The following is a 5,017-nucleotide window of genomic DNA, read 5'->3' on the forward strand; positions in this document are numbered from 1 at the left end:
CAAGCAAAAGACAATGAGGGAAGCATTTGGGAACCCGAGAGCCCCTGCCAGTGTCCTGTGAGAGCAGAGGGGGCTTTCACTGTTGCTGCCACACCACCGTGGAAGTGAAGCGGCACCAAGGGCCACTCTTCATCTTTAAGGAACAAATTCTCCCCAGGCCACATCTCTCTGACCCCTTGTCACTTGACATCAGAGCCCCAGCCCAGAAATACATACCAAAGGAAACTCAGCGGACATAAAGACACAACCACGTGCGCGCGTACACACACACACACACACACACACACACACACACACACACGTACAAACATATACACTCACATGTTCACACACATACATATATGAACACTCAAAATACACTCACACACGCTCCCTTATGTAATTGGTAGCTAACAAGTTTTATCTATTCTAGGAAAAAATTGAGTTGGGGGCCTGGGACTTGGAATTGTTGTTCTCCCCTACATTGCCTATGCCCCAGAAAGCTCGTTGTGGGCTAGGAGTAGGCAAGCCCGTGGGTTGGGTGCTCATGGGGAAGATTTAGTGGGCACTTCTTCCTTGAAGCGGGAATACGAATCTTCAGGATCAATGAGCTCCAGCTGTCTGGGTATCACATGATTACCTACTTGACATCCTGGGGCCACATCGACTCTACTGGGAAATGTGACAGGTGTATTTTTAGAAGTGGACCTCTCTTCCTTTTCATCTGTAGACACCGGGAGCCATTCCCAGCAGAAGCCTATGAGTCTAACCTTCATCGGGGAGATTTGCATTCTGAGGCACAGAGAAGTCAGGCTTTAGCTGTAAATCACACAGCAAGTCTAGGCTCCCATTCCAGATCCCTTGGCCTTCAAGCCTCCTCCCATGCACTCTACCGACAGAAGGGCACAAAGGGGTTTCTCTCCCTGAGCTCCAGGGCCTGACAGCTCTGCCCGACCCCAGTGTCAGTTCCAAGGTCCTTAGCACAGCTGTGGACCTTTCTGCCTGTTGTTTCCACATCTGGGCACTAGAGAGTTTGAGTGTGCAACCCAAGCATGGCTGTGAGGACTGAGCATGCCCGGTTGGACAGACATTTGCACTATTCCTGTATCTTGCTGTTCCTGTTTCACACCCAGAACGGAGTGGATCTGTGATAACTGTGTCAATCAGCATGGTCTCCCAAATACAGGGGGGAAACGACCGTCATCAGATCCATTCACCACAAGGAGAGTCCAGGCTCCCTCAAGACAACTGGAACACGCACAAGGTCAGTTTTTCTAGGTTTCATCCTTCCATTCCCGTGCAGGGCCGAGAGTGAACTACTAGGCTAGCCAGTCCTGAGATCTGGGTTTTATAAATTAGCATAAGTTTGGATCCAGAGGTCCTAACTGTCCATCCCCTACCTCCTTAGGAGCGAAGCAGTGAAGCTACCTCTTCCTCTTGGCTACAGATCTGAACCATGTGCCCTGGCACAAACTCTTAAGCGATTGGAACTAGTCCAGTACATGTCTGGTACATGACAGAAGCATGCCGCAGCTTTGTTGACTGAATTAAGATGCACGCAGGAATGGGAAAGCCTGAAGCAGGTGTCTTGCTACAAAATGCATGGGGTGGCAGGCCAGACTCCAGGGGCGGCAAGCAAGCACTCCATCACCTTTCTAGCCGGCTCTGGGGGAAGAGGCATTTGACAAGGCCAATAGCTGAGCCTCAGTCTGGTGCATCAGACTCAATTCAGGGCTCAGAAGATACCTGAAGTATGTCTGCTCCTCCTCCAACTGATCAGATGCAATAACAAATGCTGTAGGCCAGGGAGGTAAACAGGACAAGGAAATGGCTCATCTGTCTTCTTAATTGTCAACTCTGCTCCTAATAGGATTTTTCTCCCTGTTCTACCTTAGGCCGATGCTAAACTAAGACAAGCCAAGATATCCATCTTGTAGTCGTGAATAGTGGCTTTCACAAAATGCCAGGCATGAAATGAGGCTGCTGCGTGGCTCGGAGAGGCTGAGCACTGGTACCAGAAGGAGCCTGAGCCCTTAGCTCAGTAGCTTGGAGTCTTTGCTCCTACCTTGCTGTGGGAGCTCGGCAGTTACCGCACCTCTGTTTTCTGGAAAATTATAGCCCAAAGTGTGGGAAATGGTGGTGGTGGGGGAACCATGTGAGAACTGTATGCATGGCATTATAAAGTTATACGCATGCATAATTTCCACCGTAGTCTCAAAGATATACACGTGTCACCCCTCCCCATTAAAAAGCTAAGAAGTACCAGATGATGTCCATGCAAAGATAATCTGCTGAGCACTTCCAATGAGTCCTTGCTCTGTACCAGGCTCTTGTGACTCAAATACGACAGCAGAGTCCTGCTTATGGGGTACTCAGTGCCACCGATGCTCAGGGCTACAGGAACATGTCCCATTGGAAGCCAAGGAAAGACAGCATCTAACTCTACATTAAGCTTCTATGGAGACGCTTAAGCTTAATGTTGAAGTTGCTGGCAGCACGTGCAGTTGCTGGGTGAGTAAATGGAGAGTATTTTAGATAGGCCGCTGGGGGGCAAAGGCAATGTGTGGTCTGGGAGCTGCCTCAGTTGTAATTTGGAGTGGAACACGGCAGCTGCAGAAGGCCGTGGGAGGGCTAGAAGGCAGAAATGAGGCTAGAGAGGTTGGCAGGGGCCAGGTCAGGTAATACCATGAGGGCACCCCTCATCCCCCCTCCCCCTCTCCCTCCACCTGCACACGGGTCTGATTGCACAGGACTGGATGAGCCTCCACTTCCAGCATGTATTTTCCTGAATGCTGAGCAAAGGCTTTGGCCAGCTGTGAGTTGAACGCGACAGCAGGAAACAGGACAGGAAAGAAGCGTTGCTCTTGATCCCATGGGTTTTAACTGAGGTGTAGGGAGAAAGCTCCTGTCAAACTGTTTTTCCCTGTAAACTTTATCTAACCAGGGGCTCCTAAAAGTCCAATGTCATGGCTGAGAAAGGCAGACACTGATTAGGCCAGGCAGTAGAACACAGGGCTATGGGGCATGTGCACTGGGTCCTTGGTCCTCACCCAGCAAACAAAGGCTTTCCGCTCCTGCACAGGACTCTCCGCTGCTAGGCAGGGCCCTCTTACAGGCAGTTTCTGTCTCCAAGTCTTTCCACCCTCTAACCAGTCAGCCTTCAGTCTTCAGACTGACACTCAACCCATCGCCAGTTCTCAGGGCACCCAAGTTTAGAATCAAAGAACCCAGCTATGCAGAATTCTACACCCGAGTGATGTGGCTCACCTCCGTCTTGGTCACTGGACTGCAAGTTCCTTGATACCAGTGTATAGTTCTGTTTACTTTGGTATCTGAAAACCTTGCCTGGCGCCTGGTTCTGAACTTTGGTGCTTTTGATCGGGACCTTGCATCATTCCCACAACTCAGTGTTTCTGGGACACATTATGGCGCCTTCAGGTAGGAGGCTGGGCTTGAAAGGCAATGTCAGAGTGAACTCTCCTTCTGCTTCCGTGGGTAGCTAGCCACATGTTTTTCTGTGCCTTGTCCTGGGAGGCTAAGGAACCCTATTTGGTTTACTCAGGTAGGTCCTTCGGGATTGCACTCCTGGCCGCAGGGGATCCTGCCATGGCCCTCTTGTGTGTGTAGGACTTTGCACAAGCACCAGAGGTCATCCTTGAAATAAAGGCTATTCCGCCTCTATCTCCTGGAAAATGCCCATTCTCATCCTACAAGTCTGCTTCCCAGGGTACTTGGGAAGCAGTAGACTGGATTTCTGCAGCCCAGGCAAGTGCGCTGGGCGAGAGAACGTTCCTGCCAGGTGTAGAACACACGGACTTTCCAGCTCCTGTCTGTAACTGGCCAGTCTGCAGCGACAAAGTACTAGGGTCAAAGATTTGACCTTAAAGGCGATGGGAAGGGGAAGGGAGCTAATCAAGGGGCGTGCGGGCTTGACAAAGTATCTTCAGCGGGCACCTAGCACACGGATCCAGGGCGGCCCTCCTCCCTCTGGCCAAGGTCGCATCCCATCATAACTTCATCCAGCATCAGAGAGGTGAGGGCTGGGAACCTGGCGCGGTGTTTTGCAAGAGTAAAGAGACTCGGGGATTTGCAGGTAGTCCCGGAACCCAGCGGGGAGGCGCCCCCAAGTCCCGCAAGCTGCATCCAGAACCGCAGCGTCCCTCTGAGGACAGCTGCGAGGGTCTGCGCCACCTGAGTCTCAAGGACGACGCGGTCCCCCTTCCACTGTCCCCTCAGTCCCTAAAGCAGAAAAGCAAGAGCGGCTACCCTCCTGCGCTGTCGCCGACCCTCCTGCGCCCGGTTTAGGCTGCCGCAGCCTCTGCGGGGACGCGGGTGCTAGCTGGGGTCGCGGAGGGCGACCGGCGCAGCCTGGGTCGTGCGGGGCGGGTGCCTGGGGCCAGAGGGCGCCAGACCGCTTACCTTAGCGAGCCTCTGGGTTCTGGTAGGAAGTCACCACCGTGCGGCAGCAGCGCGGGCGCCCACCCGGCTTCGGGGTGCACGCAGCTGCGGCTGCACGGTCTTCTGTGGCACGATCCTCCCTCCTCTGCACTGTCCGCGTCCTGGCACGCACCGCGCGCCGCCGCACCCTGGCGCGCACACCCTCCGGTCGCCCTGTAGCCGGCGGGCTGGGCCTGGAGCCGGGGTGCACTCGCCGAGGGCACACCCACCGCGCAGGCTGCGGGACTGGGAGCGCGGGAGCCGGATCCCCGCTGCCGCCACCGGAATCCCCGCCTTCCTGACGCGGCGCGGGCTTTGGTGTGTAGGAAGGGGCAGAATTGCGACACCGAGGGGAGGGTCTTAGCCTTGAACAGAGTTAAGGAGAAAAACTTTTTGAAAAGAAACCAGAAAAGTCCTAGCCTGTATAAGGCGCTTTTCTGATTTCCCCAGGACCCCGTGCGGTTCTCTAAATTCGTCTAGACTCTAGAGCCTAGAGGTTTCTGTCCCCACAATGATAGAGAGGGTTGTCCATGATGGGACTTAGATGTCCCCTAGGCTGTCTCTTTTCAATTTCCTTCCAAACCAATGCCGCAACCTCACT

The 5,017-nt window shown here is 53.6% G+C and overlaps 1 protein-coding gene across 1 annotated transcript in view; it reads right to left on the reverse strand.

The window, feature by feature from the left end:
• Positions 1–4,638, reverse strand: part of Kank4 (KN motif and ankyrin repeat domains 4) — a 72,656-nt gene extending 68,018 nt beyond the window's left edge. The window contains exon 1 of the mRNA XM_005353445.3: positions 4,399–4,638. The gene's annotated coding sequence lies outside the window, so the exon portion shown is untranslated. The remainder of the gene's footprint in view (positions 1–4,398) is intronic.
• Positions 4,639–5,017: the final 379 nt, after the last annotated feature.

This window comes from Microtus ochrogaster, chromosome 10, assembly GCF_000317375.1.
Source record: "Microtus ochrogaster isolate Prairie Vole_2 chromosome 10, MicOch1.0, whole genome shotgun sequence".
NCBI lineage: Eukaryota > Metazoa > Chordata > Mammalia > Rodentia > Cricetidae > Microtus > Microtus ochrogaster.